At 40.6% G+C, this 14,458-nt stretch overlaps 1 protein-coding gene across 5 annotated transcripts in view; it reads left to right on the top strand.

Annotated features, from left to right (window-relative positions):
• GLIS3 (GLIS family zinc finger 3) overlaps positions 1 to 14,458 on the top strand; it is a 499,055-nt gene that overhangs the window by 392,888 nt on the left and 91,709 nt on the right. The gene's annotated exons all lie outside the window — the stretch shown is intronic.

Genomic DNA, 14,458 nt, shown 5'->3' with positions numbered 1-14,458 from the left:
TTCACCTGCTTGGAATAAAAATTGATTAGAAATCTTAATCACATCTAAAAAAATACCTAGATTAGTGTTTTATTGAATAACTGGGGAGGGAAAGGCTAGCCAAGATCAGATCAGATCAGTCGCTCAGTCATGTCCGACTCTTTGCGACCCCATGAATCGCAGCACGCCAGGCCTCCCTGTCCATCACCAACTCCCGGAGTTCACTCAGACTCACGTCCATCGAGTCAGTGATGCCATCCAGCCATCTCATCCTCTGGCATCCCCTTCTCCTCCTGCCCCCAATTCCTCCCAGCATCAGAGTCTTTTCCAATGAGTCAACTCTTCACATGAGGTGGCCAAAGTACTGGAGTTTCAGCTTTAGCATCATTCCTTCCAGAGAAATCCCAGGGCTGATCTCCTTCAGAATGGACTGGTTGGATCTCCTTGCAGTCCAAGGGACTCTCAAGAGTCTTCTCCAACACCACAGTTCAAAAGCATCAATTCTTCGGCACTCAGCCTTCTTCACAGTCCAACTCTCACATCCATACATGACCACAGGAAAAACCATAGCCTTGACTAGACAAACCTTTGTTGGCAAAGTAATGTTTCTGCTTTTGAATATGCTATCTAGGTTGGTCATAACTTTCCTTCCAAGGAGTAAGCGTCTTTTAATTTCATGGCTGCAGTCACCATCTGCAGTGATTTTGGAGCCCAGAAAAATAAAGTCTGACACTGTTTCCACTGTTTTCCCATCTATTTCCCATGAAGTGATGGCACCGGATGCCATGATCTTAGTTTTCTGAATGTTGAGCTTTAAGCCAACTTTTTCACCCTCCACTTTGACCTTCATCAAGAGGCTTTTGAGTTCCTCTTCACTTTCTGCCATAAGGGTGGTGTCATCTGTATATCTGAGGTTATTGATATTTCTCCCGGCAATCTTGATTCCAGCTTGTGTTTCTTCCAGTCCAGCATTTCTCATGATGTACTCTGCATATAAGTTAAATAAGCAGGGTGACAATATACAGCCTTGACATACTCCTTTTCCTATTTGGAACCAGTCTGTTGTTCCATGTCCAGTTCTAACTGTTGCTTCCTGACCTGCATACAAATTTCTCAAGAGGCAGGTCAGGTGGTCTGGTATTCCCATCTCTTTCAGATTTTTCCAGTTTCTTGTGATCCACACAGTCAAAGGCTTTGGCATAGTCAATAAAGCAGAAATAGATGTTTTTCTGGAACTCTCTTGCTTTTTCCATGATCCAGCGGATGTTGGCAATTTGATCTCTGGTTCCTCTGCCTTTTCGAAAACCAGCTTGAACATCAGGAAGTTCACGGTTCACATATTGCTGAAGCCTGGCTTGGAGAATTTTGAGCATTACTTTACTAGCATGTGAGATGAGTGCAACTGTGCGGTAGTGTGAGCATTCTTTGGCATTGCCTTTCTTTGGGATTGGAATGAAAACTGACCTTTTCCAGTCCTGTGGCCACTGCTGAGTTTTCCAAGTTTGCTGGCATATTGAGTGCAGCACTTTCACAGCATCATCTTTCAGGATTTGTAATAGCTCAACTGGAATTCCATCACCTCCACTAGCTTTGTTCGTAGTGATGCTTTCTAAGGTCCACTTGACTTCACATTCCAGGATGTCTGGCTCTAGGTCAGTGATCACACCATCGTGCTTATCTGGGTCGTGAAGATCTTTTTTGTACAGTTCTTCTGTGTATTCTTGCCATCTCTTCTTAATATCTTCTGCTTCTGTTAGGTCCATACCATTTCTGTCCTTTATCGAGCTCATATTTGCATGAAATGTTCCTTTGGTATCTCTGATTTTCTTGAAGAGATCCCTAGTCTTTCTCATTCTGTTGTTTTCCTCTATTTCTTTGCATTGATCGCTGAAGAAGGTTTTCTTATCTCTTCTTGCTCTTCTTTGGAACGCTGCCTTCAGATGTTTATATCTTTCCTTTTCTCCTTTGCTTTTCGCTTCTCTTCTTTTCACAGCTATTTTTAAGGCCTCCCCAGACAGCCATTTTGCTTTTTTGCATTTCTTTTCTATGGGAATGATCTTGATCCCTGTCTCCTGTACAATGCCAAACAGACATGTAAAACTGACCATCACACCCACAAAATAAAATACATTATATTAAAATTTAACTGAGGCTACTTTATTTGAAGGTGATACTAGTGACAAAAATGGGGTTGGTGAAACTCAAAATATAATTTATTTTAGTCCAAATTAATTATTATTCACTAGGAAAACATAAGGAAATTAATTATCAGATATACTAATCTTACTCCCTTTTACTGTACCAGTGATGATTCAAAGCAAATTAGTTCATGCCAATTAATATATAGATACCATGCTAAAAGAGTAGAGGAGGATTATACTTTAAGCAAATAACCAGATGCTTTTTTAAACACGCATTCTGTGTTATGGCTTCCCTAGGAGACCAGGGTTCAATCCCTGGGTTGGGAAGATCCCCTAGAGAAGGAAGTGGCAACCCACTCCAGTATTCTTGCCTGGGAAATCCCATGGACAGAGGAGCCTGGCAGGCTACAGTCCATGGGTTTTAAGAGTCAGACATGACTTAGCAGCTTAAACAGCAACAATTCTGTGTTATATATCAGAGAACTTACAGAATCATACAAGTTTATCATATGTTAACTTTTAATTCAGTCATTTTTGTCATAAGTTTATATCATATAATGTTTGTTAATATAGTGTGTTTTTATCATATTAAATGAAATAATGACAGTAAAATGCTTACCATGGTGTCTGGTATGTTATACACGGCCAATAAGGGTTAACTATTACTACTATAATTACATGATGTTGTCTATTAAGTGTTGCTAAGAGAGAAGACAAGTGATTGTTGAAATTTTAGTAAGTTGTTTTTCTCTGCTCGAGACTTCTCCATTAATTTATTTTACCCTCAAAGGGATTTTAGCTGTTTAAAAACAATTAAAGGAAACTGAGATCATAACATAATTGTGAATTGTTTATATATCTATTTTGTTTTTTTCTTCATACTAGAAACACATTTGTGGTCTTATTTGTGTGTTTTAAAATCTTTACTAGACAAACTTACTGGAGAGAATCCATGTGTTTTGGTTGAAAATCCCCACCACTTGTCAGTTTTCCTGTGGATAGTGTTATGTGAATGGGAAATGGGTAAATATAGATTTCGTACAGAAGAGTTTTACTGTTATATCCACTTTAGACCTTGCTTTTATTGTTTTGAATTTGCCTCTGTTAAACTATTCTCATTGGTTCTCATTGAAATCTGGATAGGAACAGCCATCCCGTGGGTATGTGGTTGCTACTAGTGAGGAAACACATGCCCAGCGCTTGCTGAGGTCCTGTATGAGACGGAGCTCCATCTTTGGAGGAGACAGCTGTGGCCACAGGGGTGGGAGTTAGAAATGCTATTACAATAGAGAAAAATACCTTGTCATTATCCTTTCCTGCTGGGGAAACTGGCTTTTATTAGTGGTGTGTGGGTGTGTGTCCGAAATGCAGTACTTGGATGCAGTCTCAAAAACGACAGAATGATCTCTGTTCGTTTCCAAGGCAAACCATTCAGTATCACAGTAATCCAAGTCTATGCCCCAGCCAGTAACGCTGAAGAAGCTGAAGTTGAATGGTTCTATGAAGACCTATAAGACCTTTTAGAACTAACACCCAAAAAAGATGTCCTTTTCATTATAGGGGACTGGAACGCAAAAGTAGGAAGTCAAGAAACACCTGGAGTAACAGGCAAATTTGGCCTTGGAATACGGAATGAGAAAGATGGTAACAATAACCCGGTGTACGAGACAGCAAAAGAGACACTGATGTATAGAACAGTCTTATGGACTCTGTGGGAGAGGGAGAGGGTGGGAAGATTTGGGAGAATGACATTGAAACATGTAAAATATCATGTAAGAAACGAGTTGCCAGTCCAGGTTCGATACACGATACTGGATGCCTGGGGCTAGTGCACTGGGACGACCCAGAGGGATGGTATGGGGAGGAAGGAGGGAGGAGGGTTCAGGATGGGGAACACATGTATACCTGTGGCGGATTCATTTTGATATTTGGCAAAACTAATACAATTATGTAAAGTTTAAAAAAAAAAAAAGACTAATAGAGTTTTGCCAAGAAAATGCACTGGTCATAACAAACACCCTCTTTCAACAATACAAGAGAAGACTCTACACATGGACATCACCAGATGGTCAATACCGAAATCAGATTGATTATATTCTTTGCAGCCAAAGATGGAGAAGCTCTATACAGTCACCAAAAACAAGACCAAGAGTTGACTGTGGCTCAGACCATGAACTCCTTATTGCCAAATTCAGACTGAAATTGAAGAAAGTAGGGAAAACCACTAGACCATTCAGGTATGACCTAAATCAAATCCCTTATGATTATACAGTGGAAGTGAAAAATAGATTTAAGGGCCTATATCTGGTAGATAGAGTGCCTGATGAGCCATGGAATGAGGTTCGTGACATTGTACAGGAGACAGGGATCAAGACCATTCCCATGGAAAAGAAATGCAAAAAAGCAAACTGGCAGTCTGGGGAAGCCTTACAAATAGCTGTGAAAAGAAGAGAAATGAAAAGCAAAGGAGAAAAGGAAAGATACAAACATCTGAATGCAGAGTTTCAAAGAATAGCAAGAAGAGATAAGAAAACCTTCTTCAACGATCAATGCAAAGAAATAGAGGAAAACAACAGAATGGAAAAGACTAGAGATCTCTTCAAGAAAATCAGAGATACCAAAGGAACATTTCATGCAAAGATAGGCTCGATAAAGGACAGAAATGGTATGGACCTAACAGAAGCAAAAGATATTAAGAAGAGATGGCAAGAATACACAGAAGAACTATACAAAAAAGATCTTCATGACCCAGATAAGCACGATGGTGTGATCACTGACCTAGAGCCAAACATCCTGGAATGTGAAGTCAAGTGGGCCTTAGAAAGCATCACTACAAACAAAGCTAGTGGAGGTGATGGAATTCCAGTTGAGCTATTTCAAATCCTGAAAGATGATGCTGTGAAAGTGCTGCACTCAATATACCAGCAAATTTGGAAAACTCAGCAGTGGCCACAGGACTGGAAAAGGTCAGTTTTCATTCCAATCCCAAAGAAAGGCAATGCCAAAGAATGCTCACACTACCGCACAATTGCACTCATCTCACACGCTAGTAAAGTAATGCTCAAAATTCTCCAAGCCAGGCTTCAGCAATATGTGAACCGTGAACTTCCTGATGTTCAAGCTGGTTTTCGAAAAGGCAGAGGAACCAGAGATCAAATTGCCAACATCCGCTGGATCATGGAAAAAGCAAGAGAGTTCCAGAAAAACATCTATTTCTGCTTTATTGACTATGCCAAAGCCTTTGACTGTGTGGATCACAAGAAACTGTGGAAAAATCTGAAAGAGATGGGAATACCAGACCACCTGACCTGCCTCTTGAGAAATCTGTATGCAGGTCAGGAAGCAACAGTTAGAACTGGACATGGAACAACAGACTGGTTCCAAATAGGAAAAGGAGTTCGTCAAGGCTGTATATTGTCACCCTTTTTTTTTTTTTAACTTGTATGCAGAGTACATCATGAGAAATGCTGGACTGGAAGAAACACAAGCTGGAATCAAGATTGCCGGGAGAAATATCAATAACCTCAGATATACAGATGACACCACCCTTATGGCAGAAAGTGAAGAGGAACTCAAAAGCCTCTTGATGAAGGTCAAAGTGGAGGGTGAAAAAGTTGGCTTAAAGCTCAACATTCAGAAAACTAAGATCATGGCATCCGGTGCCATCACTTCATGGGAAATAGATGGGAAAACAGTGGAAACAGTGTCAGACTTTATTTTTCTGGGCTCCAAAATCACTGCAGATGGTGACTGCAGCCATGAAATTAAAAGACGCTTACTCCTTGGAAGGAAAGTTATGACCAACCTAGATAGCATATTCAAAAGCAGAGACATTACTTTGCCAACAAAGGTTTGTCTAGTCAAGGCTATGGTTTTTCCTGTGGTCATGTATGGATGTGAGAGTTGGACTGTGAAGAAGGCTGAGTGCCGAAGAATTGATGCTTTTGAACTGTGGTGTTGGAGAAGACTCTTGAGAGTCCCTTGGACTGCAAGGAGATCCAACCAGTCCATTCTAAAGGAGATCAGCCCTGGAATTTCTTTGGAAGGAATGATGCTAAAGCTGAAACTCCAGTACTTTGGCCACCTCATGTGAAGAGTTGACTCATTGGAAAAGACTCTGATGCTGGGAGGGATTGAGGGGCAGGAGGAGAAGGGGACGACAGAGGATGAGATGGCTGGATGGCATCACTGACTCGATGGACGTGAGTCTGAGTGAACTCCGGGAGTTGGTGATGGACAGGGAGGCCTGGTGTGCTGCGATTCATGGGGTCGCAAAGAGTCGGACACGACTGAGGGACTGATCTGATCTGATCTGGGTGTGTGCTAAGTCACTTTGGTCATGTCTGACTCTGGGACCATAAGGACTATAGACTGCAAGTTTCCTCTGTCCATGGGATTCTCCAAGCAACAATTCTGGAGTGGATTGCCATGCCCTCCTCCAGGGGATCTTCCCCACCCAGGGATCGAACCCACATCTCTTACATCTCCTGCATTGGCAGGCAGGTTCTTTACCACTAGCACCACCTGGGAAGCCCCTTTATTAGTGGTGCACAGAGGCAAAAGTCAGACAATAGCAAGAATTTTCTAAGAGAAGAGGTTTTTCCTGCTCAGCTGGTTTATTTGAATTCATACTTGAAAAGTTAAGGGAACTTGATGAATAGATCTTTGAGCCTTCTGCAGGGCACCACTTGAGTTGCTCATCAAGCAGAATCCAATCTCTGTGATTCAGTTGTTTTAATAGTGATGTGATAACAGTGATAATCTTATTTGGCCTACATTTAATACTTTAACATTTCAGAGCTATATTGTATACATTATCTTATTTTCTTCTGGCTTTTAGTGTCAGGATGACTTCAAGATGGCTTTTTTAAAAAACCTCTACTCTCTTTAGTTTGTTTCTGAGAAATGAGAAAGTTTAGAAGTGGAAAGGGAGCTCAGTATGATGCCAAAGGTGTTATGCTGTTTTCCTGCAAGACCTACACAATGTACTCCAGAATTAGCTAATACTGCCTGATGCAAAGCCTTCCATTAAGTCTTGACATACTGTTTGCAACCTTGGCGTTCCACAGAACATTTTGGAAAAAGATGATTCTGCTACTCGGCAATCCAGACCCCTCTTTATAGACTCTAGCAGAGTGTCAGGTGACTTCTTAAATGCTCACTGTTTCTGTTGTTTGTTGAGTCCTAACTCTTCAGTAACTGTTAGGGCTATTCTTTTCACTGGAACAGAAAGATATTTTCTCTCTTTCTGGGAATGGGTGCTTGCTGTGCTGCCACTGCACAGGGTCAGCTGTGGGCACAGCTGTAGTCCATTGGAATTGTGAGTCCTTGGATGGAACCTCATCCTCCCTGGAGTCCAGTATGGGGAATCACATTCAAAAAGTCCCAAAAGATATTCATAAAGTCCCTTCATGACATCTTAAGCTTTCTGATTTTTAAGACAATCCTTTTTTTGTTGTTGTTATTTAGTAAGTCTAGTCCAAACATTCTTTATATAATTAAGTAAAAAATCTGCCTTCGTGGAACACCCACACAGAAGCTCTAGTTCTGTCTTCCGAGAATGCATCTTTGTTTCCATTAATGACCTTACTGATGTATGTAGAAATTCTGCATTAAAATTCCTGTTATCCTTCAACTTTTACTTATTACCCATCTGGATTTTTAGTGTATGGGTTGCATGACTTTCTATTCTCTTCGTTTCATTAATGCCACAAAAAACAGTTTCAGGGAGAGTCACAGGAGATGGCAGTGTCATTTCCTGGTTATTGAGGCAGCATTGAACTGAAAAGGTTGACAGGGAGCAGATGTTTAAAGATAAACCGTGGTCAGATTTCTGATGTAGAAAGATAATTATGGTGGTAATAGGGGGCATGAATTTGGGACCTAGGATGAAAGGAGATAAGACAATTAGGTTGGATTATTGTTGTTAATCAATATTGTTTAGACACAGTGACTCAGGGTCATCATCAGTTCCAGGCTTCTCAATCTTCTCCAAAATGCTGTCATTATCTCAGGTTCCAAAAGGCTATCATGAGAGGCTTTATTAAATAAGTTGTTGAATTGTAGGCTCATTATATGTGTGGATTTCACCTAATGGTATCTAAAAAGGAAATAGGAATTCTCTAGTTGTTCTCAATAACCCCATCCTAGATCCCATTGACTTTCTTTCTTTTGAAAGAAAACTAACCTATATTATTTCTAGAATCTTTCCAAGCATAAAGTTTAAGCATTCTGGTTATCAGTTGCATTTCTCGACTTTATCTTTTTTTTTTTTTGCCTCACTGAAATTTGAGGTATAGATTTCTGTTTCTACATTTTTCTGGGTCTTGTCTGTTTGTACTTTCTCAGAACATACTTTTATAATCAGGCTTACAAGTATTCTTGGTAGCAGAGTTAGTGTGACATTAGAATTCTGAATCCTCTGACTAGCTAGTGGCCTCTCTTGCAGTCTTCTCTCCTATACTAGACCTTGCTCTCCTCTCTCACTCTACTTCTGGCAATCATTTTTCTCATAATTTTCATGTGGTTCTCCCAGATATAGGAAATATAGAACCCAGGTAGTAGCAGAGTTGTGATATAGTTGATCACAGTGGCTTAACACTGCTATATATCTTTCTGTATATTATTTTTCTATCTCATATAAACATGGGGCCCCTTTTACTCCATAGTAAAAATCACATGAGGAGCTTTTATCACTCAACATGAGGCAAGAACATCATTGGTCTCTGAAAAAGGAGGCTCAAAAGGGAAAACATAAGTAAAGAGGTAACAGAACGTGTCAGGCAAGAAGCTGTGATTCACAGCAGTACTTTGGACTAGGCTAGCACACAAGCGCCAGCTGTAGGTAATATTTACTCAATATGGATTTTGAATAGAATTGGTAGTTTAAGGGACATCATCAATGTTTTCTCGTTTGCACATAAGCAGATGCAGAAGTCAGGTTTCATTTCTTTGTACTCAAATTAGCAATCAAGAATGATCCATTCCCCTGCTCTTTTAAAAAAATCTTGTATCTTCATATGGAAAAATGTCAAAGAGTTCCCCAATTTTCAAGTCATACTCAGACACATTAGGGTACCCTCAACCTTGGCATAAATGAACAGAGGAACCTAATGTTCATAGTGATTTCCCCACCTCCCATCTCTATCCCAGTTATGAGCCCCCTCCCTCCCCAGAATATTAAGCTTGAAATTAATCAGAGATTTCAACAGAGCAAAACACTCACGAACTCAGCACCGCTTATATCTCAACCATCAGTGATGGCAAAAAGAAGTGAATTGGCATTTAAAACATCCAGTAATAATACAATGGATGCAGTAACCCATTTTTATTCTTTTCCCTTGTAAAATAAAAGCTTAAAGGAAGTGGGAAGAAGAACAATAAGAACCATTTGATACTCATGTAGCATAGTTTACTGGCCATTTTCACACCCTTTTACCTCTTTAATCTTCACAGTTAAACAAGGTCAGTGTTACAATTATTATTGTAATCCCGTTTTAGAGATGAAAGACATAAGCCTCAGAGAAGCTAAATATCTTTACAAAGCACTCTCAGTAAGTAGAACTGTACTCCAGCTAAGTTGTTCAGACTCCACATCTGGTGCTCCTTTGACTCTGCCGTTCTTACTGTGGGCCGTCTTGAGTTTCCAACATGGGAAATTTTGTAACTTGTCAATAAGTTCTTAGCATGAGGATCATTCTGAGAAGCTCTGTAGTAGCCTTCTCTTAGAAGACGATAGCTGGGCCCCTAATTGAAGCCCTGGGGCCCCCATGCTTTGGAGTGCCTTCCTTAAAATTTCCAAACCCTTTTTTGGTGACTGGGCCAGCAGTACCATCCAGGTGGGGAACCCTGAGCCCAGACTAGCACCCATAGCGGTGCCAGCCCTCACTTCTCTCCTTCAAGGCATTCTCTCACCCTCTACCATATATATGGGGTCAACTAGGCACCCTAATGAGCTTTTGGACAGATGCCTTTAGGCTTTTCCTGAGGCCTCGTAGGCTGGACCAGATTCCAAGAGGGCAGATCATTCATGCTGGCTAATGTGACATTTCTTTTGCTGAATTACCTGAGATTGGCTCTCAGTGTGATGCTACATACTGATTTGGGGTGATTCGAATGGATTATATTGACAGGAACCCTGCAAAAATATTTTCCCCAGTATTCTATACATCCTGGGGATGGTCTAATAAGTGGCAGGAACTATAAAGCATCTGAGATTTTACCCTGGGTACAGGGTAATAAATTAGCCTGCTACAGTTTCATAGAGGCTGGCAGAAGACACACGCCTCCTGGTTAGAGACAAAGGTGAGGTTATTACTCACAGCAGTAGCAGTAGCCAGAACGTCATCTTTTTCTTATGCAAGTTTCTTAAGTCTGAGTTCCCACAAGGTGACATGAAGAAAACTCAGTGGATTGTGTTACACAAGGGAAGTTCTGAGCTTAGAGAACCCAAATCTTTTCTGCCATACAAAAGTAGAGTGTTCCTGTGAAACCTTTCATAAACAGAAATGGTATAAAGCAGAGAAGCAATTACACATCTTGCTGACAGATGCACAAAATGAATGGAGATAAAGAATAGATGTTCACGGATGGAGATCAATGCTATGGAGGCTTGATGGTGAGATTCTGAGTGTAGTGTAGTTCCCGGGGAAGGAGGTTGGTGGTGCCTCTCTCACTGCTTCAAATGTGCACTGCCTCCATAAAACCTCACCACAAAACAAACACTGAACTCTATTTTTGCTTTTCACTTTTGTGAAAGTGAAAAAATTTTTTTTTTTCCCCCACAAAAGTGAAAATCCTCCTTAAATTCCTTTTGGTTAGTGAAAAACAGGTACTATGTAGCTCTTTTATAAAAGCTAAGTGGCGTAAAGTGAACTTTTTCGAAAAGTGAGGGATCTTTGTAACGCATGCAAGTATGCCTGCTGTTTGCTAAGAAGGAAGATACTATCCCACTCAGTTTTCCAAACCTGTTTGGTATAGAAACATCCTTAAAAAAGATAGTCTAAAAAGGCAATCAGTGCCTATGTTGCCACAACGTGGAGAAACTTGAGAAGCCTGCAGAGAATTGCCGCTCAACAGTAGGTTCCTATTGCTCCCTCTTGATTCAAATGTGCAAGAACAGCCAAATAGTAACCCCAGCCTATCCTGGGATGACCCTAAATCTTCAGGATTGTCCCAGAAGAAATGATTTCCAAAAGAAAAGACTGAAGCCAGGAAAGAAGGAACATGATTATATACCTTGTAGATCTGTATATAATTTGCCATTTCATGTTGTTTCAGATACTATGGTGCTGCCCATGGGTAGCACCAATTATCTCATGTTTTGATGTGAGAGTTGCTCACCTATACCTGGAATTATCTATATCACTAGTCTTTTACAATGCTTAGAATCTCAACTATTACAGTCATTCTTTCCAGGTACTGTCTCCAGAAGATCCCTGTATAATTTTGTTCTATTCTATGGCAAAGGCAATTCTATAGTCCCTTCACTACCACTAATATATCAGTATGGCTTCAATTACAAGTTTTCAAGTAGCTTGTCTATCTTCCATGAGTATTATGAGAGGAAGGTGGTTTGAATGGGATTATAGAATCAGAAGAAGTGGGGAATGATGGATATACTTGGGTCTGGGGGAGGTACTTTGAGTAGGCTCTCAGGGGGATAAAGGAATAGTTTGAAACCAGTGGAGGCAGAGAAAAACTGCGCATTGGGGAGCATTGGGAAAAAATGGCTGGGTGATGTTTTAGGAGGCAACTCCATAATTTATGGGAGAAGGCAATGGCAACCCACTCTAGTACTTTTCCTGGAAAATCCCATGGGCAGAGGAGCCTGGTAGGCTACAGTCCATGGGGTTGCAAAGAGTCGGACACAACTGAGCAACTTCACTTCCACTTTTCACTTTCATGCCTTGGAGAAGGAAATGGCAACTCACTCCAGTGTTCTTGCCTGGAGAATCCCAGGAACAGGGGAGCCTGGTGGGCTGCCATCTCTGGGGTTGCACAGAGTCGGATATGACTGAAGCGACTTAGCAGCAGCAGCCACAATTTATCCTGGAGCCTATCCTGCTATTGGACTTTAAGAATAGATCTTAAAATGTATTTTTTGCTATTCCATCTCCTTAGTTTTCCTTGGCTTTTAAAAAGAATGTAGGCAGTACATTCTGAAATGAATGTCAGGGGAGCGTTTTTAAAGGAGCAACGCAAATGCAGTTGTGTTTGCTCACTTGTCTGTCAACGTCACCCTTCTGTTTCGACACCCAGCTCGGCATCAGCTGTGTGCACTCTACGTGCAGACATCTTCAGCCCTGCCAGCACTTGCTCTTTGTGGCTATCACCTCTTTGGCCATCCTGCTGTGCAGATGCTGCCGTCAATGACTTGGATGCAAAGCAGTGATATTTACATTGATATGGTTAAGTTAACTTTGTGGTGGTGAAAGCCTCAGTTTTTCATTTCCTGGCTGGCATTTGCAATGTGGAATTGCAACACTGCATTTACGTGCATTTTTGCTTTAAAATGTTCTGTGGTGTTGCAACATTTGAGAAATTCCCACAGACCCTTAATCTTCCTACAAACACTGGTTTGTAAGATGAGGGCCAAGTTACTATCTCAAAGTAATATCCTGTGCCCTGCTGCATAATTCTGGTTTTCGTTTGTGTATCTTTAGACTGTCCCTGTGCTGTCTCTTAGTTCATTTCACTCTGGAGGATGCCAATAAAAGAATGAAGAAAAAAGATTTTTTTAAATATTCTAGTTTCTTTTTTTAAGAGCAATTGAAGTTAAAGCTACTTTCCCTATTGTTTTCCATGAAATTGCATTTAAAATATTTTATTAATGCAAAGACATGCATTCAAGACTAAGGACCAGTGAAGAGTAGCCATGGCAACCAGGAAGCCATTCAGGAGGTAAAAAAAAAATGCAGTAAAGAGTAAGTGTTTTAATCCTTAACTTTAATCCCTTTACTTCCTGTTCTCAAAATGAAATATAAATCAGGCACCATGGAGTGCCGCAATTTTTCTCTGAAAAGGATGTTGGCAAAAGAGGATTAGTAATGGACAGACGTATTTAAAGAATTTAATCACACAATTTGTTGTAAAACTTTTGAGACCACAAGTGACCAGTTCCTTTGAGTGGTGTCAGTGAGAATCTACAAAACATACTTTGAAACTGATTAGAGAGTTGGCACAGGGGGACACCCCTGTTTGCTATTATTGTTACATCATTTCAGCCTGTGGTAATGACATGAGAAACCAAGGAATTTGCTTGGTTTCCCCAGTGGGGTGGTAGAAGACTGGTGCAGGGAGTGTCTTATTGGTAGAATAGAGATATTCTTTTGATCTTCAAAATACTAGGGAAAAATTAAGTCGCCTGTATTTCGCATACTACCTTTCCTTGAAGTTTGATTACTATGGGAGCTTCACAAAGATGTGTGCTTTCCATTGTCAACAGACTCTTGGGTTTCTGCTAAAAAGCACAGACTTTGCTTTCTGTGGACAATAAAACAGAATTCTCAGAAGGATAAATTATTATTTCTTAGTGTCTATTTTTTGTTTGTAAGATTTGCTTTTACATGGAGCCCTGCTGATTTCTTAATTTCTATTTAAAAATAAAATATCTATATTTTCCCCCTTAAAGTCAGACCTAAAATATGCCCCCTACACTGGCTTTAAATGTTGATTGACTCTGCAGCACATCTGTTTTCCCTTGTTCTACTTTGAAGGATTATGGGGATAAAAGGGCATATGTCTTTTGATGGCACTTTTCCTTTCCTCAGTATATGTGCTGTGTGTGTGTGTGTGTGTGTGTGTGTGTGTATACACATGTATATATATGTATATACATATTTCTAGAGGGCTAAAAGTTACCAGCGCACAGGGCTTTTTACAGAGATCTAAAGTAGCTACAACTTGTACTAGCTCCTTGCATTGTCAGAATGTGAAGTTACTTCCAATAATATCTTCCCAAGGGGGTGCTAATAATAATGACAGACAAGCAACATGAGGACTAGAGCATTTGAGAGTGGAGTTAGACACAGCAGACCACTGAGCTTGGAGTTCCTTGTAGACCTTGAGAATGAAAGCATACATTCTAAGTCTTGTAGATGGCAGAACATCTGGGGAAGAAAAGTAGCATCATGTTCTCCAGCTAAGGGGACAACGTGCAATACTGACAACACCTGTTTCTGCTTCCTCAGTTTGACCTAGTCTCATCTCTCCCCATACTGTTAGAACCAGCAAGGTTAGCGTAGTCTTGGACAGAGTTTCTGAGATGTAATGTCACACCCACTGTGCCGGCAGCCATCATTATCCTTCCTTGCTGTCTTTGGATGTTTTACATTCTA

Source organism: Bos mutus, chromosome 8 (assembly GCF_027580195.1).
Source record: "Bos mutus isolate GX-2022 chromosome 8, NWIPB_WYAK_1.1, whole genome shotgun sequence".
Lineage (NCBI taxonomy): Eukaryota > Metazoa > Chordata > Mammalia > Artiodactyla > Bovidae > Bos > Bos mutus.
The sequence above is the reverse complement of the archived record's forward strand: the minus strand, read 5'-3'. Positions and strand labels throughout refer to the sequence as shown.